Genomic DNA, 23,590 nt, shown 5'->3' with positions numbered 1-23,590 from the left:
CAAGTTATAACAAGAAATTTACATGCCACTTTTATTGAATCTGAAATGCCAATTTTAAACTACAAGTTCAGCATAACAAAAGTACATCAAACATAAACGATTCAGTCGGACCGGTATACTTCATTCCCCCTTTCCATAATGAAGTCTGAAACATCTAGGTGGGTTGTGTTCAACTGTCTTGATAAGTCACACACTTGATCAGGTATATCCATTGGTTTAGCCTGGTCGAGAAAATTGGTTTCGACACCCTTCTCCTTGAGGGAGGCTTGATACAGATCCACCAGATGTTTGGGGTATAAAAAGTATGCGTCCAATGCCCATTGCCACCACACCTATGGCAGGCTCCTTTGGAGTTCCTGGGAGCATTGTTCATGTGAGCTTTGCCTTTGTGGCGATTCACATTTTTAAAGCTCGGGCCTGAATTATGCCTCGGAACCTAGTTGTGAAACTGACCACCATGGTTCTTTCTTTTCCTGTTCCACCAACCTTGTTTGTGGCCACGTCCTCGTTTATGATTATAGCCACCAGAGGATGTGGCGTTCAGTTCGAGGGAAGTAACATTCACTTCTGGGAATGGTTCAAATCCAGTAGGTCAGGAATTATGGTTTTTCATCTAGAGCTCATTATTCTGTTCAGCTACCAGGAGCACAAATATGAGCTGGTTGTATTCAGTGAAGCCTCGTGCTCTATACTGCTACTACATGAGCACTTTAGAGGCATGAAATGTGCTGAAAGTCTTTTCCAGCAAATTTTCCTTAGTAATAGTATCCCCACAGAGCTTCAGCTGAGAGGTAATTCTGAACAACGCAGAATTGTATTCTGCCCCTGACTTGAAATCTTGGATCTTTAGGTGAGTCCATTCATAGCGAGCTCTTGGAAGAATCACCGTTGTCTAGTGATTGTATCTGCTTCTCAATGCATTCCAAAGAGTTAACGGATTTTCAACTGTTAAGTACTCACTCTTTAGTACCTTATCAAGATGGCGACGAATAAAAATCATAGCCTTTGCCTGCTCTTAAGAGGATGAGTTGCTCTCTTCCTTGATGGTATCTCCAAGATTCCCTGCTTCCACATGGATCTTGGTATCCAGTACCCAGGTAAGGTAATTCTTCTGGTAATGTCCAGGGTAGCATAATCAAGCTTCGCCAAGTTCGCCATTTTCTTTTTTTCTGAAAGAAAATGAGATGTGTAAGAACTTGCAATAATATGTATTCCTGGAGGAATATAGTGTTATAACTTCTAGTTCTTACAAATTTTTCATTTTGATCTTCAGGCCAAAATGATAAGCACTTGAAACTTCTGGATTGAGATTTTCAGGGTGAATGAGGAGGGCGATTGTACCGCACCACTCAAGTAGCAGAAAAATTTAAATACGCATAGCAGTGTGGGTGATTATACCGCACCACCTAAAATTGCAATGAAATTAAACTGCAGGCAAATTAAATATGCAGGGTAGGGTGAGCGATTATACCGCTCCACCTAAAATTTGCAGTAAAATTAAATCTGTAGTCCAAGATAGGCGATGATACCACACCATCTTGGATGGCAATAAGATTAAATTTGCAGTTCAAGATGGGCGATTGTACCGCACCATCTTGGATTGCAGTAAAATCAACATAAATAAATACTGGGTTAGTAATCAATATCTATATCAAACAAGAAATCAAAGATGTATGTAACCGTTAGGTTGAGAACTAGAAGCAGGCATGGAGCAAACAGTTCATTGCGAGGGTATACTGAGCAGTTGAGGCAGAGAAAGAAGATGAACAGTAAAAACCTTAGAGGAAACTTTTTTTTTTCTTTTGTTCGGCGAAGAGAAATGATTTGCATTCGGCGAAGAGGAATGAGAAATAGTTATATTTTAGAGATTTGTGCTGATAACGTGTTATAAATATGTCAAAGTTAGAAAGATAACCTTTTAGTAAATGGAATGAAGCAGGTGTAAAATGTCACACTGAAAATGATAGCACAAGAGAATAACAAATAAAAAATGGAGGAAAAGATTTCTTTCTTTCTGTTTTCTGCTGTATGTTTTTCTATCTACTTTAACCATAGTATGAGCGCTTTATTTATAGAGCAGCTCTATACAAACAAGTTCATATAGTTTGAAAAATTTACATCGCATGTTTTGAAAAATGACATCCTTAATTGCCAAAGTCTATTCCAAATTTCATGGGCATTAAAAACTTTACCAAATGCACTGGGCATTCACCACCCACCAGCATTTTCAACAATATATATATCTATAAACACGCTGAGCTTTGACTTGAGTACCCTTTTTCTCATTTGTTTTCCTCAAGTGCGAAAATTAAATTAAAACACAAAGTCTCCGGGCAAATGTTACGTCAACGAGAGTCCCAAATTAAAGCTTGGCTAGCAAAAGGAGGAACAAAATCTAGCCCAATACAATCATAGTTTTGCGAATAACCAAAATTAGCAAGCGAATCAGGCATAAAATTGGCTTTACTAAAACCATGTTTAAAGAAACAAACACGAACAAAATTACGTTCCCTCTTCCTCGTTTGTTTTATAATTGATTGTTGTTATTTTAGTGATTTGTCATCACTATTTGTTATAATAGAAACGTAGATTTCAACCCAATTTCGTTAAATTATATTGTGGATAGAAAAATCTTACGTAACTACCACTCACTAGTTAATTAACTCATTTATCTAAGTATAACTTTTGCACATTTTTTTTACCTATCTTTTTATACACTTTGTTTATTTATGTTTCTTAATTTACCTAATTATATATAACTAGAACCAAACAGAAATCGATGTATATTGAAGAAAAAATGGAAGAGAAGAAGTTATTTCCATTCTTTTATAATATATGTGTGTGTGTGTGTGAACAAATATAGATGTACGGAAAACGTTTAAAGCGGGGGCCTGCAAACTAGTGTTAAAAACTTCCAACAAATTGCAAGGAAGTTGCATAAATTGAGTTTTTATTTCATCTAATTATCTAAAATTATGACTTGACAATTGGGTTCGTGTAATGAGTCAGCGCCCTTTTTCCCAGGAGTTTCAACCTCCGTCCGTTTCTGTATAAAACATCACACAATCTGCAGCGTAAGCACTTTGCTCATCACTATGTCACCATAGAAAACAAAGACTCTTTTCTGAGTACTTTTAAATTAACTGAAAACATTTTTAGTAAAAATAGGGAATCAATTAAGTAAAAATGCAAATAAATTTTAGAAAAACACTTGCAGTGCTTCTTGCAAGAAATACATAATTGGTGCTTCTTGAAAGAAATATTTCAAATACTTTTGAATTTCCAAGACATACTCACTAAGATCGTTTTAAAAAAACTTCTTAACGAACCCGCACGCTATTATCATAAAGCGCATAGCAAGGGTGTCATTTGTGTGAGGGAATCAAAAGCCCAAATGCCAAAATCAAATTAAAACAAACAAAAAACATTGTGCCAGTGAGGTCAACATGAACAGGATAAGGTTTCCCGACAAAAATAACCGAGTTTACAATTTTTTTTTTTCAGACGATAAATTTGTTAAATTAGATGTTAGATAAAGAAGCTGACAAAGTTCGAACTCACATCGTGATGTAAGGGTAACGCTCTTTTCCACCACTGTGGTAGATGACCACTTGTCCGAATTTACTTTTTAGCACTCATTATAATTAAACAAAAGCCACACGTCTATTAAACTGATTCGGCGCTCATAACGCGTATAAACGTAGGTTGACATTTTTGCGTGCTATGAAAAATGGCAATCATACAAAACAACAAAAATCGACACCTCATTGCAGGTGAATTTCAATTTCACGTGTATTGGTATGAAGTTGTAACTAGAGAGCATGAAATACATTCTGTTTTTTCGTTTTTAGTTTTTAGTTTTTAGTTTTGTGTTAAAAATAGAGAGGAATATAGTAGAACAACAACGGGTACAAAAATGTGGAAGAAATACATTTTTCTTTGAATTTTTAGAAGCATACACAAGAAGAAAACTGATTCAAACTCAAAACTATTTTAAGCTTTTTCACTTTTAAGATTTCGTATTTATCCATTTTTATTTATTCTTTTCTCTCACCACTTCTTCTCTATTATTCTTTTTCCTTATATATTTTTTCATATCTACAAAAGTCCCAAATTTAAAAACGAAATAGATATCAATGTGTACTGAGTTTTGGTATATGCGTATGACCTATGTTTTCCTTTTTGTCTTATTGCTTCACATTACTTTGCAAAACTCTCCTAGGTCGAAAGTGCGCATGAAAACTCTGTCTAGCAACCGCTCTAGATTAAGGTTAAACTGTTAGCCTTACAAGGTTATACAATTAAAACACAAACAAATGAGTGACTGACCTGATTCCAATGACAGTTGTCGAAGATGTAGCAGCCATGCAATCAAGACGTGATCGATAAAATTTCAATCTTTATGTTTGCCGTGACAAACAGAAAACACCAACTCTTCTGTAAACTCCTAGCTTTATGACAATGCTCTATGGGAAGCCTTAGTTGTCGTGTCTAGGGTTAGCAGGGACCAGTGTTTATATATTAGCCAAAAAGTCTTAGATTCCATCCATAAGGGAAAGCTAAAACTCTCCTTTCTTGGCTCTCAAGTAAAATATCATAATCATATATTATTAAGGATTCCATCAATCATATTTCCAATATAAGACACCTTATATAGAATTGATATTTTTAAGAGATCAAATCACAATTAACATTATTCTCCAATATTACATTCCTATTACATGTAGTAGACCACTTAAAGGTTGATTTATATTGGATAAATCCAACATTCTCCCACTTGGTCTACAAAATGTAATATTCACGTTTATACTTGAGATTGGAGACTAATGTCACTTTAGTGGCCATGTAACAGTGATTACATCTCGTCCTTAATGTAGCTTCTGTCAAATGCATTTCTTAACATGGAATTAACAAGGTTGTAGGGTTGACACAACCCAGAACCTTCATAATCACTCATGCTAAGATCCACATTTACATGAAACACAAATTATGATCAAGAGATGAAACTTTAAATTAACCAAAATGTCTTACTTTATATCATCTCAGGTCCACCTTATTGTAACACACATGTTACACTTTATGCTTCTTCAAAGCCTTTAGTTTGCCAATGCAAATATCCTTCATCTAATGAAACGACCATAACCTGCAGGTGTGAATACATCTCCAAAACAGTCATGCGTTACTTTCATTAGATAAGTAACAATACAAACAATGTTTGTAGCCAACGGACACAACTGAAAATACCAAATAGGCACATGTCCAAGTAAAATATCCCAAAACTTCATAAAACAAATTAATTCAACACTTGTGAGCAAGATGAATTAATATGTTTTTGACATTGATCTATGCACCATACCAGTTACTTTCATAGTGATTTCCAACACCTGCGGGCAAGATGGAAATCCTCACAACTGAGGCAGTGCACAAACCATGCCATGCCATTTAATATGCAATTTGATAACAACTTGATATCCGATATATATTTCATCAGATAATTGACTAGCACACGAAAAATGTGACTTAATGAATCCAACTGGAGATTAAAATGAATACATGGATTCTACACATACCTTATAGGTCATCTGCAAATGTAAGGCATTACTAAACTCAAACTCCCACTGATCTGCAACATCATTACTTAATTTGCAAATCAATACTTAAATCATATTTTTGAAAATATGCCTTTGGGAATAGCCTTACTTAGTCAATGAATGCATATTACCTCAATGAAAGGTACAACAAAGAATGAAAGCATTCACCGCTGTTACACAAAACATGCATCCAACAACCATCTTATATGTATTAATAAGTTCACATTCATGCTAAGTCCTTATGAGCCCCAAAACAAATGATCAACCGAGAAATCCAAATGATTGCAAGTAACAGAAAAATGTACGCATGTAACTTAAACATATTATAGATATTCGAGTAACCCAAATTCATGAAGATAGAATAATGCTTTAATAGATTCATGCAAGTCCACTTAATGCTCACAATTTTAGAATAACTCCCACTAAGTTCTCGGAGTTTATACTTGCAAATAAGTTAATGAGTGTGAAGCCCAATTTTCGTTCACTAATTCTCCCACTTGGGCAAACACTCTTTCAAAAATGTACCTAAATAAAATTGCTTTATATTTTAGACACAATAAAATAGACATTACAACCAACACAAAGTTGTCAACCAGAATTTCAGTAGCAAGGTACACTCACTTTAGAATTAATCATAATTAATTTACAAGCTTGATTGCTACCAAATTTATACTGATCAAAATAGACATACTAATATTCATAAAATAAAAATATGGAGCTATTTTGGGTCAAAATAGTAGTCTAAAGTGACGTCTCAAAAAGACCAACACAATCTGTCAGTAAAAACTGTCTATACGAGTATGGGTTAGTAGTAAATTCACCATAATTAACATAGATGGCAGAAAATTACGAAAATTTGCAGACAAATAGTAGACATCTATATGTTGAACATATCCAAAATTCAGGTCATTTGGTGACCATTAGACGTGTCATTCACCCGATTTAATTCAAGACACGCAATCTGCCAGAAACAATTATGTGCATCTATCATGAATTTATGCATCCATAACAAATTCAATTTCATATCATTTCAATTTCGATGTCCAAAAGAAACTTTAGTAGTCAAAATTCATCCTCTAAACCGACATCATAGTTTCAATTGAAAAGATTTACAAGCATAAGACTTAAACAAATGTGTACCTTAGCAATCCTTGATTAACTTTCATGGGTCCAATACTTTGCATCAACAAGTCTCATGAAGAGATAAAATATGTCATGATGCAACCGATTTCCATGCCTTAAAACCACAACCTATTATGGGCTCATAGTGGAAATATTTTAACTGATGGCATGGAACTTTGTCCCCAATAGACTTCATGAAACTAAATTAATTTACACCTGTAGGCAAGAAAATTAACTAGTTTCTAGTACTAGATTTTATGTCACAAAAGTACCTTCATGAAAAACTTCAACACCTGTAGGCAAGATGAAGATTTTCACAACTTTTGTAAAATAAAACCCATACTATGCCATCTTAATTAAACTAAAAGAAATAATCCACACCTGTAGGCAAGAAGATTATCCCTTTTATTCTAATTAAGATGCAAAGTTGACTGAAGTAACTCAAAAACACAGTCTCATCATCAACTAAGTCGTTGTGGCTTGCTTTAGTTGAAAAGACATTTATCAACTTCGCCCTGAAACAATACAAAAAGTCACATGAATTAATCAACTGTAAGTGACAAAATTATGATAACCTGATTCGAGCGTCAAGTCTTGCCAACAAATGGCACTAATTCCTTCAGGACTCCCTTTGACATTAAATTAATCTCAAGAAACCTGACAGCATACTTGAAAGAGATTAATCACATATAGAACAAGTTTTATTCCACCACACGAATGTCAATACTTATCATTATGGAGTCAATTACTTAAAACAGAAATTATTTATGTAATGGGAAAGAACAATACATTCCTTTAATTTAAAAGCTAAATCGCTCAAATATATATCAAATGGGTTCCTTTCCTTTTATATATTTCTTTCCGTAGTACAAAACTACTAAACATAGCATTAAAATCATGCATTAGCTTTGTAAATACCAAATTAAATAAAAGGAACAACCAAAATTCTTTTCTTCCATAGAAAACATCTCCAATATATGCCCTACATTAGCCTTGAAAAGTTTATTTTCTTCTCCCCTTATGACACATAAAAATTTACTAATCAAAGCACTGTTTAAATTCTTTAGGCATAGGAAAAACCACAAACAATAATACATGTTTGGAAATTCATGCTTATCAATTAAGCCACATACTTTGAATGGATTACATACCTCATGCCTTCATATGTTCATCACTTCTTTGTAAACATATATATAATCACATGACCAACCAAAATTCTCATATAAGAATAGATAAAAATACAAATGAGAATTGTCACATAATTACTACAAACCTTATTCACTTGTATTATACCCTCATTCTTGTCATTGGATGCTTTCTGTCATTCTCAGTCAATCCATAAGTTATGCATTAGTCATGTACAATTAAATGACTATACTGAGATAGGAAAGCAAAATTGTAGACAAAACTAATTTGATTAGTCATGCAAATTCCGTATGGAGTTAATATCATTATAAACCGTACTTGAATTAATCCCCCATCATACTTAAGTGCTAGCATACTGCATTACTAATCAACACATTTGTGTCTTTATATAAGATCATCTCAAGCTTAAAGCAATATAGGACAACCCAATCCTTTTAATAAAACACGCCATATGTCAATTTTGCTCCATGCTTGCATACTTAAAATTGAATCCATATTAGATATTTCCGACAGCAACCAATGACATGGCTATCCAATTCAGTCTATATATATTTACTACACATAATCATGTAATGCAAAAACAGAACCTGCAATAATCCGTGAGGCATTTGAAGGGTGGTTAGTGTCCCCTTGTCGCCTGTCCACCCAGGACCCACCTCACACAGGTGTTCTCGCGTGTGGCAGTAATAACCCGCCCTAAACCTGCGGTTGGAGATTTTGATTCCAGCAAGCTCGCTCTCATGTGGCACTAACAAAATTAGCCGCAAACAAACAAGATAGATTTGCACTTTTATATGCATGCATCTTGGCATGTCTTAAAAATTCTACTTTTCCCTCGTTCTATATGCCACTTATATGCATATAAGAATTAATCATGTTCAAAACATATATTTTCTCTTTGTTTTGATAACCAAGTTTAAAACTTAATAGTCAAAACTAACCATATGCATGATCAACTAATTAATTCGCAATTGACACATATAATGATCAAAATTGTTTGCTTTGATAGGAGACTTTACCGAGCTTGCTAACTTGAGATGTTTCATATTCTTTCTTGACAACATTATTACAGAAGTACATATTTGTATATCCTTACAAAATTGACAACAACGTTAGCCAAAATAGTTGTATCTACCACTAAATCAATTCAACCAAAAACATTGGCATGAATATCGAAATAGAAAGTTTAAAACATGCCATATTCTTCCAGTCATAATTAATTCAGTAAAGATGAGCAAACGATTCCAATCTTTCTTTATGAGAACTAAATACAAGAAAGAAAGCTTGAAGTGCTTGAAAACCTACCATTCAACAATGATTAGTTTACCAATTTATGTTTCATATATCCGATAGCAAAATATGTGATTCCCTGCAAGGCTACACATGTCTTGGAAGTAACTTAACGTCCGTTAGTTAAAGTTTAAGACCATCAATGCACAAATAGCTAGGTTGATATTTGGTGGGGGTCCTACTCCAGCCTTTGGGGTTTGGAACCAATTAGAGTGGAGATGTGACCGTGTGTACTGCGATGCCAGAGTTCATGATACTGACGACCGTGTTTTTTTATGCCTCGGCGCTTTATCCGCTCTTTAACCCACCTCCATCAAGATCTCATATGCGATGCATATGTGAAATAGAAAACGTTAAGCACCATGGTATTCCAATTATACAATTCCATAAAATAATGAATCAACTATATCAATCTTCCTTTATTATAGTTAATTTGATATCATCATTAGGTGCTTCAATTAGAAAAGCCTACGTTTGGAATAAGGTTACCGACCAATACACGGACGGTTCTCACGTGAACGTCCTTGAACCAATGCAGGGCGTAGATCTCGTTCATGACCGCAGATGTGTCTGATTCAAGAAGTCCTCATCGACCCGGAACACAATTTGAATTTTAAGATCAAAACCGCAATCCAAAAAGGAAAATATTATATAATCAAACTTCAAACTTAATAGGTTTTAATCATATAACCAGTGGCTCTGATACCAATTGTTAGCCTTACAAGGTTATACAATTAAAACACAAACAAATGAGTGACTGACCTGATTCCAATGACAGTTGTCGAAGATGTAGCAGCCATGCAATCAAGACGTGATCGATAAAATTTCAATCTTTATGTTTGCCGTGACAAACAGAAAACACCAACTCTTCTGTAAACTCCTAGCTTTATGACAATGCTCTATGGGAAGCCTTAGTTGTCGTGTCTAGGGTTAGCAGGGACCAGTGTTTATATATTAGCCAAAAAGTCTTAGATTCCATCCATAAGGGAAAGCTAAAACTCTCCTTTCTTGGCTCTCAAGTAAAATATCATAATCATATATTATTAAGGATTCCATCAATCATATTTCCAATATAAGACACCTTATATAGAATTGATATTTTTAAGAGATCAAATCACAATTAACATTATTCTCCAATATTACATTCCTATTACATGTAGTAGACCACTTAAAGGTTGATTTATATTGGATAAATCCAACATAAACACATATCTATCACTATACTTAGATACACAATCCTAGTGTGTGGTAACACTTATGTATATTGAAGAAAGTTGGAGTTTAAAGCTAATTGGCAATATGGAGAGTAATTTAACTTCTTATAAACCCTCATAATGTTTCTCCTTTCACTGATATGAGACTCTTTTACCTTCACATCTTCACACGACCCCTCACGTATAGCGAATTTTCAAGTCAAACACTTGGACAACAAGAATTGGGTGACATGGAGCACGTGCTCTGATTCTATGAAGAAAGTTAGGGTTCCACCATAAAATCAATTGGCAATATTAGAAGTAGTTCAATCTGTTTCATTTCATAATGTGAGACTCTTTTACCTTAAAATCCTCAAATATAATATATATAATTGGTTTCTTTTGACCAAAGTGGCGGGCTAAAAAAATGTAAACAATTTCGGATGAGGATCCTCTTCAGATCCAGTTTGTGGTGATCTAGGGATCAATCAATCATGTCCGTTCATCGTACATCGTACGGTTAATTTCATTAAGTACTATTTATATTCAATTTTAAATTCAAAATTAAAAATTCAAAATAATTTCTAAACGCACGATGTACGATGAACGAACTCGATTGATTGATCATCCGGATCCCCACAAAGAGGATCAGGAGAGGATCCTATTCCAACAATTTCCTCATAAATTGTGTAATTTGGCTTCCTTTTATTTTTCCTTTTTCCTTAACTTGTTCGTTAAGAATGTCTCAAATTGTGTATCTTTCATGCGGTCAGCCCCCCTTTTCTTAGCAGTTTCGAAGTTGAATTCATGTCCCACTTGTAGTTCTTAACTCAATCTCTATATAAATTCAGCACAAGAAAGCTTATTCCACACACCTTATCTTCCATCTTTCCATAGAGAGAAAGCACATTCGACATCATTTTTCGGTCACCATATAAAACCATGCACGCTATGAAGTTATTGATGCTTATTCTCTTGATCATTTTGACCGCCAAATTACCCTCTGATCATGTAACAGCTGCTGCTCGACCTCTGGGCTGCACGATGAAGCCGAAGACTTTTGTTCCAAAGACGGCGCTTCTGCCACAGGCTAGAGGTTCAGTGCCACCTTCTGGTCCCAATCCGTGCATCCCCTGAACGCGGCAACGGCCATTGCAACTGATTATAATCAACGAGTGGAAGCTCTTCAGAGATCATCTGAAGCACCTACTCTAAAAAAGTCACAAGCAAGCGATGAAATGTGCATAATACACACACACACACACACACACATTATTCCTTTTGCTTTTCATACCCTCCTCTCAATTTTAAGCCATCGGATGCAATAAACTGGAGAAGATGTAAAAACTGAAATTAACAAGGGGTGTGTGGCAAGTAAAAATAGGTGTATGCTTGGCCGTGTATGTGTATTTTGGATGTATACATGTATTTTATTGCATATATATTTTTTTCGGACAACCAATTCGGGTTCATGCCAGGGCGCTCAACCATGGAGGCAATCTATCTCTTACGAAGATTGATGGAAAGATATAGAGATGGGAAAAAGGATTTACACATGGTCTTTATAGATTTGGAAAAAGCGTATGATAGGGTCCCAAGAGACATTCTTTGGAGGATTTTAGAGAAGAAAGGAGTACGAGTAGCATATATCCAAGCTATAAAGGATATGTATGAAGGAGCAAAGACTGCCGTAAGAACTCATGAAGAACAAACCGAAAGCTTTCCCATAACTGTAGGATTACATCAAGGCTCATCCTTAAGTCCTTACCTTTTTGCGTTGGTAATGGATGAGTTAACAGGACATATTCAAGATGATATTCCTTGGTGTATGCTTTTCGCAGACGATATAGTGTTGATAGATGAAACTCAGGAAGGGGTAAATGCAAAGCTTAACCTTTGGAGAGAAGTGTTGGAATCTAAAGGTCTTCGCCTAAGCCGATCAAAGACAGAATATATGGAGTGCAAGTTCAGTGCAAATGGAGGCCAAAACGAGTTAGGGGTGAGGATCGGAGATCAAGAAATACCAAAGAGCGACCGTTTTCGTTACCTAGGATCTATCTTGCAAAAGAACGGAGAATTAGATGGAGATCTCAACCATAGAATACAAGCTGGATGGATGAAGTGGAAGAGTACATCCGGCGTATTGTGTGACCGCCGTATGCCACTGAAGCTCAAGGGAAAATTTTATAGGACGGCAATAAGGCCGGCGATGCTGTATGGCACAGAATGTTGGGCGGTGAAGCATCAACACGTACACAAAATGGGTGTAGCAGAGATGAGGATGCTTCATTGGATGTGTGGGCACACGAGAAAGGATAAGATTAGGAATGAGGATATCCGAGGTAAAGTAGGAGTAGCCGAAATTGAAGGAAAGATGAGATAAAATCGGTTACGATGGTTTGGACATGTGCAAAGAAGGCCTACTGACGCTCCGATTAGAAGATGCGACTATGGGACAGAGGTTCAGGGCCGAAGGGGTAGAGGAAGACCTAGGAAAACTTTGGAAGAGACCCTAAGAAAAGACTTAGAGTACTTGGATCTAACGGAGGACATGACACAGGACAGAACACAATGGCGTTCTAAGATTCATATAGCCGATCCCACTTAGTGACTTGGATTTTCCAAGTCTCCAACCGAGAAGTTTTCCTCACTCGGGAAATTAAGGGAACACTACCTCAACCTACATGCTCCACTCACAAAGCTTCAACATACAAGCTTCAACAAAAGAAAATTCAAAGAACTTAGCGAAGAAGGCTTTGGTGTATTTAACATAATACGTTGAAATGAAGGAAAACTTATTTATTGATAGCCCTGATAAGTTACAAATATGTACATATACATGAGTCAAAATAAACAAACAAGAGGGAGCCTTCACAAAGGTTGTTTAGGAGAAGTCTCAGCAGTCGGTAGAGCCCCAGAAAGAGAAGGCATCGGAGGGGGATCATTCGGAGCCTCAGTACTGGACAGAACCCTAGAAGGAGGAGGCATCAGAGGTTGATCATTTGGAGCTTCATTACGCGGTACAGCCCCAGAAGACGAAGGCAATAAATGCCTTTGGAACAAACCCACAAATCTCTGATGATCAAGTAAAACCTGACCATCAGATTCCTTCATCTGGTCAAGCTTCCTCTTCATGTTTGTAGCATAGTCATGTGCGAGCCGGTGCAACTGTTTATTCTCATGCTTGAGTCCTCTAATCTCCTGTTTGAGACTCATCACTTCAGCCGCCAATGATTCAACTTGGCGGGTTCGAGCAAATAGGCGTTGGGCCATATTAGACACAGAACCTGCACACTGAACACTGAGAGCCAGAGAATCCTTAACAGCCAACTCATCAGACCGTTTGGAAAGTAGTCTGTTATCTATGGGAGTGAGAAGGTTCCTGGCCACTACCGCAGCGGTCATATCATTCTTCATCACGGAATCCTCAACGGTAAGAGAACCAGTAGGGGAGACGAAGGATGGGCGCCATATGTTGTCTGGAGAAGGCGGGGCTGCCTCTTCAACAAGGTTCAAGTCAAAACGACGGTCGGAGGGGCCAGACATTTTCAAAGGTGTTGAAGAGAGAAGAGGTCAGACAAATCAAGATCTTAGAAGTGCAAGAATGGAGCTTCTACTGGTGGAGATTCAAGTGTCCTTTGGAACTTAATGCCAGCCCCTATAAAAATCTGCACTTGACGAAGCTTCAGAAATCGAAGAGGCGCCTGCTCAGAAATCGAAGAGGCGTTTGCTTTCTCAAAAGCTGGGCTGCTCAAAGACCACGAAGGCCTATCTCAGAAATCGAAGAGGCTTGCTTTCTCAAAAGCTGGGCTGCTCAGAGACTACGAGGGCCGATCTCAGAAATCGAAGAGGCACATACTTTTCCAGCCTTGTCAGCACCTGTCACACGCACACTCAGCTCTGCGGAAATTATGGGCATTCTGTCGAAGATTTCTGGTAAAGTAGAAAGCACATGAATCGTACTGTTCAATCACCCACTTCCCACACGCAACAGTAGCTCATGGGTACCACAGATAACTTTGCCAAAGTTATCTGACAAAGTTGAGACACGTGAAGCTTGCAGCTCCCACTACATCGCTCTGACCAAGAAGGGTAAAAGAATAGCAAAGAAACAACACTAACAAAGTTTAGACACATAAATTTTGAAGGTCTAGCTACCATATTATTACCCACAAGGGTAAAGGAACAGTACCACTGCTGGATAATTGGAAGGTCCCGGTGTGTCAACCTCTGTACTTCGTGGCACAGTAGACTAGCAAACATGCCCAACCTTTACTCACATTCGAGAAAACACTCCCAACAAGATTGCTTGCTCCAAAATCGAAGAGGCACCGCCTTCCGAATCTCGAGAGCCAGACTTCCAACATGATTACTTTCTCAAAAATCGAAGAGAGGGTAAAGGAACAGTACCACTGCTGGATAATTGGAAAGTCCCTGTGTGTCAACCTCTGTGCTTCGTGGCAAGGTAGACTAGCAAACATGCCCAACCTTTACTCACATTCGAGAAAACACTCCCAACAAGATTGCTTGCTCCAAAATCGAAGAGGCACCGCCCTCCGAATCTTGAGAGCCAGACTCCCAACATGATTACTTTCTCAAAAATCGAAGAGAGGGTAAAGGAACAGTACCACTGCTGGATAATTGGAAAGTCCATGTGTGTCAACCTCTGTGCTTCGTGGCAATGTAGACTAGCAAACATGCCCAACCTTTACTCACATTCGAGAAAACACTCCCAACAAGATTACTTGCTCCAAAATCGAAGAGGCACCGCCCTCCGAATCTCGAGAGCCAGACTCCCAACATGATTACTTTCTAAAAAATCGAAGAGACACCGCTCTCCGAATCTCGAGAGCCAGACCCCCAGCAGGATTGTTTTCTCAAAAATCGAAGAGGCATCGTTCTCTGAATCTCGAGAGCCAGATCCCCGACAGGATTGCTTGTTCGAAAACCGAAGAGGCACCACTTTTCCAACTTCAAAAGCTGGATCTCCTTGGATAAAGCTTGTCTGTAATCTTCACACACAACATCAGCTTTCCAGATACCACAGACCACTTTTTCAAAGTGCTCTGACAGAGTTAAAACATGTGAAGCTGACAGCTCCCACTACCGTGCTATGACCAAGCAGGGTAAAGGAATAGCATTATTACTTGATGTTAGGGAGACTCCTATATATGTCGACCTCCATCCCCAACGGACAGGCAGACCTGCAAAAATGCTCAACCCTTCCTCTTATCTGAGAGGGCACTCCCAACGAAGCCTTTCGAAATATTCAGCTTTCTTTCCCCCCGATAATACCTCTGCAAACAAGCTATACTAGAGCAAGAATATCTCATATCATCAGGGTTAAAAGCAAGAGTATCCCATATCATGCTTTTTCCCTGTCTTTTCCTTTGGCCTTGTTCTTACCTGCAAGACAAGGAGAAAGAGAGCAATCAGTCAGCACTTGGAATCAAGCTTCCAGCCAGGAACTGACTGCCTGGAACCCCTTACCTGAGTACTTACCTGGCATTGCTCTCAAGTACTCATCTTCAACATCTTATGCTTCCAGGGAAGATACCGCATCTGCCTGATGAACAGATAGAGCAAGTGAGAAGGATACAAAGAAGCATGTGGAGACAAGCGTAATAGCACACGTGCCGATACATCCACTACTCTGTCAAAAGCAAAAGTATCCCATATCAGCAGGGTCAAACGTACTCTAGATTTGATGGACTTGTTTTGACCCTCAAATTCTTCAGTCGGCCTTATACTCTGGAGGAAACCAGAAAACCCTCCAGCCCAGTTCAAGAATAAGCCTGTGGAAAGTTACTTCTTCAAAAGCAAAAGTATCCCATATCATCTCTTCTCATTTTTCTTCTCTTTGTCCTTCATGCTGCCTGCAAGATAGGGAGAATGTGAACAATCAGCCGGAGCTCTGATTGCTTACCTTGTCTGTCACCTCTTTCAGCAGATCCCCTAGCTCGGCGACTTGGGGGACTCCTACTACATGGTTTGTATCGCGCTTGACCAAGCCTGAAACTACAAGTAAGCTTCAAGTGAAATTGATACATTACCTTGTGCATCTCCACCAGTTAAAGATACCACCCCTGGATGGAGGAAGAGTACTTCCAGAAAAGATGCCACATCTACATATGAGACAAATAAGGCAAGTCAAGACGATACCACACCCCGGTACTTAGAAGTTTCGTGATTACGAGATCATTCTCCCACAATATTTTCTAATGTCATTTGTACTAAATCATTCACTTGTACTCACTAAAGGAGAGCTTGAACCTATGTACTTGTGTAAACCCTTCACAATTAATGAGAACTCCTCTATTCCGTGGACGTAGCCAATCTGGGTGAACCACGTACATCTTGTGTTTGCTTTCCTATCTCTATCCATTTATATACTTATCCACACTAATGACCGGAGCAATCTAGCGAAGATCACAAAAAGTGACCGTTTTCGCTACCTAGGATCTATCTTGCAAGAGAACGGAGAATTAGATGGAGATCTCAACCATAGAATACAAGCTGGATGGATGAAGTGTAAGAGTGCATCCGGCGTGTTGTGTGACCGTCGTAGGCCACTTAAGCTCAAGGGAAAATTTTATAGGACGGCAATAAGGCCAGCGATGTTGTATGGCACAGAATGTTGGGCGGTGAAGCATCAACACGTACACAAAATGGGTGTAGCGGAGATGAGGATGCTTCGTGGGATGTGTGGGCACACGAGAAAGGATAAGATTGGGAATGAGGATATCCGAGGTAAAGTAGGAGTAGTCGAAATTGAAGGAAATATGAGAGAAAATCGGTTTCGGTGGTTTGGACATGTGCAAAGAAGGCCTACTGACGCTCCGGTTCGAAAATGTGACTACGGGACAGAGGTTCAGGGCCAAAGGGGTAGAGGAAGACCTAGGAAAACTTTGGAAGAGACCCTAAGAAAAGACTTGAGTACTTGGATCTAACGGAGGACATGACACAAAACCGAGCGCAATGGCGTTCTAGGATTCATATAGCCGACCCCACTTAGTGGGAAAAGGCTTTGTTGTTGTTGTTGTTGTTGTTGTACTAATTAGCCAGTAATATTTGTAAATTAAATAAGGAATATAAAGTTTTTTTTAAGGTAAGGTCATTAATCAAATATAACGAAGAACATCATCCATTAGGAATACAATTTCAAACACAACAAAAAGACTATACAAAACTTACCCTACATAACCACATCTAGCCAAATAGAAAGAAACACTCGTCGACAAAACCTTGCATCTTTTTTTATGAACTTACAAAGACGACACTCCTTCAGCAAAGATGCCTTGCTATGAGACATCACGAAAATGTCGTCATAGTCCTTTGTTAGGCGTACAAACAACGAGACCACAACCAAAACAAACAAAAAAAAAAACCGTCAAAACATAAAATAAACTCTTCAGAAGTACGATTCCTCAATCATGAGAGACCTGCTCCTAGCGAACAGGAAAGATAAGCTCACAAGGTCTAAGCCTTATGAGCCGGACGTAATAACACTATCAAGAAACATAAGTTAAACATTGTACCATCACCTGAAGACTTTGTAACGACAAGAAAACCTGATTGTGAATCCTTTGAACCACTAAAATGACCACACGAAGGCAAGACAGTGTCACCCTTTGATGATCTTGTAATCGTTAGTAAAAACGTTGCTACAAGTCAACTCCAACAAATGCCGAGTTTCCTCCGCATAATTCTTGCCAAGCACACAAACAACAAAGTCACCACCTTAGAACTTTGAACAATAATTGTTCCCTTAAGATCCGGTGTGTAATAAATCATAACTGCTATAGAACCGTAATCTCTCCTCCTCAGAAAGACAAAGTGACCACAATTACCACAAGACTCTCCTCGACAAAGTGAGAGATCGACCACTACCTAAAATAGGAAAAGAAAGACAATGACGAGATGAAGAAGGATTGCTGCCGACTCCAAAGCCAAATGCTGACATCGGGGGTAGTGGCTTAGACAAACTTTAGCCGCAAGAGGAGGAAAAAAAAATTATATTTAACGTTTCTAAACTGAATCGATGGTTGGTTTTTAACGTCATCACATACGTCGCATTATTGTCACTCACATTAGCTTTGCGGCTTATCCGGGTTGTTGTTTGCCCGATGCACCATTTCCCACGGTGTAGGGGCGATTGTGCAGGTGGTAGTAGATATGAGGAGCTTTGGGGTAGCAACCTGAGTTCAAAGGGCTTGGAGTGTTAGGTTACCCCTATACTTTTCCTTAAACAGATGTGATTATGGTTGTTTTCAGTTCAGTATTTCAGTTTGTATTTCCTGGCATCCCCCTACAGTCTACTGTCGCGCGTCGATCCTGGATGTAGGTCGGGATCAGGGCGTGACAAGACGAACTAGGCGGATTTAAGTAAATGCATTATATTTCGTGTAAATAAGTGTCTATTTATACTTGAAATATACATAATTTCATCATAAATTACAAAATATAATGACATATATATTATGAAGTATTGAAACATAATGAAAAAATGAGGAACAAGCGTATAACGTGTGTTCATATAAGTATTTAACAAGTCTCTTGTAATTTATTAAGAAAAATAAAATGCAAAATGAAAGTTATCTATTTTCTGTCTAAGTGAGTCACAATTTAGGCGGTTGTCTAGGTGGGTCTTGGAAGTATGCCATTTTCTGGCGGGCTGTTAGCTCGAAATCTGGTGGACCTGCCTTGATTTGGGGTGATGGGCATTGCAGAGACACCAAGGGCGGTGGAGCTGGGGACGTGAATTCTAGTCGGGATAGTAGTTTGGAGGCAATGCAGAAGAAAAAAGAGGTGAAGAAGTGGGTGCTTGAGAAGCTCCACGCGTGTTTTGGCGGTTTGAATGGGGATAATTATGCAAGGAGGTTGGATGGGGTGTTAGATGTGGAGATGTTTCATCTCACTTCAATGTGTTATGCATTTCAACTTGATTCGATCTCACACTGTGGTCCAGGGGAGTCATACAAGTCTGGAAAATCGATATGGGTTTCGGATGCCGGTAGTTGTTTACATCATTACCAGTCAAGGTCATTTTTAGCAAGATTGGCTGGGTTTCAGACAGTGGTGTTTGTACCAATGAAATCAGGAGTTGTGGAACTCGGTTCGGTCAAATCAACTCCGGAAGAACAAAGTTATGTGGATACGGTCAGAAGTGCATTTGGGGAATCTAGTCCTATTCAGGCAAAGGCATTTCCAATGATATTTGGACGGGAACTAAGTCTTGGGGGTCCAAAATCACAATCAGTCAACATTTCCTTTACTCCAAAAATAGAAGAAGACAAGTAAGAATACCCGCACTTCGCAGCGGGTTTAAAATAACGTTAAAGTTGATAAATGATTAGCTAGAAACATTGAGAATAGTTTTGTTCATTACTTAAATAGTAGAATATGTACATGGCATATTTGTATCTACTCCACAATAAGAACCTATGTACAACCAAAAAGGCCTATACTCAATTTCACGGTTGAGTTTAAAATCCTAACACAGCAGTAGCAAAGAAAATGGACTAAAAACAAAAATTGACAGCCAAAAAAGTTAGGCATTCCCCGGTAATCTGACTTGAAATTACAGGAAGACAAATAAAATTGGAAATGAAATTACTTCAAAAGATTAGACAATCCGCCAATTGCTACCACTCGATAATTTTGTTGAAGATACAATTCTGTTTCATTTCCCTGCAATAGCAAGTACAATTCTGTGTCAGTTCTCTACACTAACCCAAACCCACTTCTTCAATTCCTTCTTATTTGTTTATCCTAAACAAAAGGAACCTTATGATATTTAAACCTTAATTATCAATTATATCAAGTATTTCGGAAATACATAACCAACGAAATTCCACTAACGAACTAAACAAATGGCTCTTCAATACATTGTTCCATAATCACAACTTACCTTCCAAATTGGATAAAATGCAATAAGCAAGAATTGCAATATTCTGAGACTTCTTCGGGTAAAGCACACACCTAATTCAGAAATTTTCCAATAAAATTGGACAAAATGCAATAAGCAATAATTGAATATCACCACTTACCTTCCAAAAGTGCTTCACAGACTTCATCAATGGTAACATTAAGCCCCCTCAACAAAATTGAAAAAAAAAAAAAGATTGTTATTGTAAATCTTGACATTTAGTAAAGATGAATGAAGGAAAGTGTAGTTATTGAGGAGGGAGCAATGTTCTTAATTGCTAAAAAAATTGAATACTTTCTCCAAATGCATTTAATAAGATACGTTAAAAACAAACATATATTGATCTATGAATATAAGTGTACCATCAGTGAAAATAAATTTTCAATTGCTCATGAATAATTAAAACCGACACACGTTAAGAGCAACATATGAGAAGTAGACTTATTGAATTGCTCATCTCCCCAGTAACTCTTGTACCACAATTCTCAGCATGCAAGTATGAATAAAGGGTGACGGAAATATACACCTTCTGCCGAATTGTAAACTGAGAGAAACATTAAGCATAAATATAGGAAAAGATTTATAAGATCTTCGAAAATTGTAGAGAAATGAGTACGTATGCATGTATAGAATATTTTCTTGAAATGGTTGAAGAACCATTTCAATCAAAACAGAAAGTTATATGCAATTTCTAACACCCCAGCCACCATTATCACTGTTATCTCAAATGTTCACATAGTGTTTCTTTCTTTCTTTCTGTTTCGTTTAATTTGCTCTAAGGGAACTTCTTTATCTTTGTGCAGTTATAAATTTATAGTTCCCATATCTTGCTCGCTTCATTTGTGTGTGTGTTTATGTTTCTTCCATCGAACAATCATCTGAATAAGTGAATTTTTCATGTCTACATTAATTTTCTGGACTTATACTCCTACAATAGGCTTATCATATCTAAAGAGTTATGGGAGATCCATTTATTTTAATTTCCAGCCAACCATTTTCCTAAGAATGGCGTGTTATTTCCCCACTTTGCTGGAGTCTTGAAGAACCAAACCTGCTTTAATCCTACATTTATAATTTGTAATGTTTGAATAACTTAAAAACGCATATTCATATCTAAATTCACACAATGAAAAATCAACAAAATAGTAAAAAGATAAGAGGACAAAGACCAATTACATACCTCTGTTTATTTTGATCATCAGGCATCCAATATTTATTCCACCATGTTATAAACTGGATCACACCTACAAATAAGTAAAGTCCTAGCATGTTGCTCCCTAAGCAACACCAAGTCCATCAGTCTGCACAAATCCTCTTGCAGAATACACAACTCAATTGAATCATTACGTATGATAAATTAGTAAGGATTTAAAGCAAAGAAGTAAGTACTATTACCTACCTGTGCACTTGAAAGAGATTTTTTGTTAATCACCTGCAACATTACTAAACACCATCAAATTCCAAAATAATTACAGAATAACAGAGCTAAAACTTATTTGAAAGAACTGCCCAACAACAAAATCATATGAAATATTGAAACTATGATATTTGCAAACCTAATGGATAAACACAATCACACAAACAACACAACATTGAGCAATTTCCTAACCAAATAACGCAAATAGCTTAATCCCCAACTTTTGCTATGTAATATATTCTACATGAACCTATCTTTTGTTTCTTATTGAGATAACTCTGCCATCTAAAAATCACATTCTTTATCAAATTCAACAATTGGGTAAACATAGATTGAAAAAATGAACTCACATCGAGACGGAAATCATTCGGAAGCTGCGCCAAGTAGTCATCCGAAAGATCAAAGCTGTCCTGCACAGGAAATAACAAAACCGAAAAAAAATCAAACTTTAAATTACAACTACATTAAGCAATGACAATAAGTAAAGGTTCAAAACTTGACCTAAAGGATCGAAATTCGAAATGGGAAATGGATGCTCACGGCTAGTTCTTGGAGTAAAGATTGAAAAATTGGACTGTTGGGTTGGAAGGATTTGGGGGAATCTGATTTTGCGAGGGAGAATAAGGTAGTGGGGGATTTGGAGGGGAGGGTTTTGGGGAAATTGGAAACTTTTAGAGAAGAAGAAGAAGAAGAAGAAGAAGAAGAAGAAGAAGAAGAACCAAAGTTGGGTTGATGTATGAATAGGAAAGAGAGCTGAGGCGTGGGAGGGTAGCGGTGGTTGAAACTTGAAAGGTGGAAAAAGCGGTGAGCGACGGAAAAGGTGGAGGAAGCTGGGAGTCCCACGTATCACATAATTCATCCCAATTTGACAACAAGACAAAAGGCCAAACTCGGAATACCATAAAATAATTGGGGGTAAAATCGGAAATCCACTGTGCTTATTAACAGTGTTTCGGTTCATTTTCTCTTTTAGTATATATAAATATATAATATAATTTTACATCTCCTCCAGAATCGTTTGAATTACAATCAGTAGATGTCGAAGTGAGGATAGTGAAGTAAAACTGTTTCCGCAAATGAACCGAATGATGGTTGACGGTTTCAATGTTCAGACAAGAGTCTCAAGTTCGGAGCTGCTCAAGGATGAGTCCTCGGCACAAATTGATGAGGGGAAACCCAGAAAGAGAGGGAGAAAGCCTGCCAATGGGAGAGAAGAACCATTGAATCACGTGGAAGCAGAACGGCAGAGGCGCGAGAAGCTTAACCAGAGGTTCTATGCACTAAGAGCTGTTGTTCCTAACATATCGAAGATGGATAAAGCCTCTCTTCTTGGTGATGCCATTACCTATATCACCGATCTCCAGAAGAAGATGAGAGTCATGGAAACTGAAAAGCAGATGGTAAACAACAAGGGAAAGCAGTTGCCGGTTCCAGAGATTGATTTTCAGGAACGCCTCGAGGATGCAGTTGTGAGGATGAACTGCCCATTGGATTCTCACCCGGTTTCTGAAGTCTTCAGAACACTTAGGGAACATTAAATTGTAGCTCAAGAGTCTAACGTTTCCATAACTGATGAGTGTCTTCACCTCGTGATGATTTGTTATATAACTTCAGATTGATATTATTGTACGAGTTGTTTAGTTTATGTATGAAAAAGAGCTCTTTGTAATTTTGAACATGTTCGGAACCAAAATGGATGCTATGAGTTACTGTTTTACAGTTTATGCATGCATGTTTAGATGAATTGGCCAGAGCCAGCCCTCAAGTAAGGGGAGATTCCTACACGTGACTTGGCCACGTGATGAGTGCTACACGGTGATGTGGATATATCCTAGTTACACCCAAGTTTTTCTGGTCATACGATTTGCTTATTCCAACTCCATAATTTAAAGGGTATTGAGTT

General features: G+C 37.7%; 1 pseudogene; it reads left to right on the top strand.

Annotated features, from left to right (window-relative positions):
* The first annotated feature begins 457 nt into the window (after positions 1-457).
* Positions 458-23,365, top strand: LOC103419891 (transcription factor MTB3-like; annotated as a pseudogene).
* Positions 23,366-23,590: the final 225 nt, after the last annotated feature.

The sequence above is a fragment of the Malus domestica genome, chromosome 05, assembly GCF_042453785.1.
Source record: "Malus domestica chromosome 05, GDT2T_hap1".
NCBI classification, from domain to species: domain Eukaryota; kingdom Viridiplantae; phylum Streptophyta; class Magnoliopsida; order Rosales; family Rosaceae; genus Malus; species Malus domestica.
The sequence above is the reverse complement of the archived record's forward strand: the minus strand, read 5'-3'. Positions and strand labels throughout refer to the sequence as shown.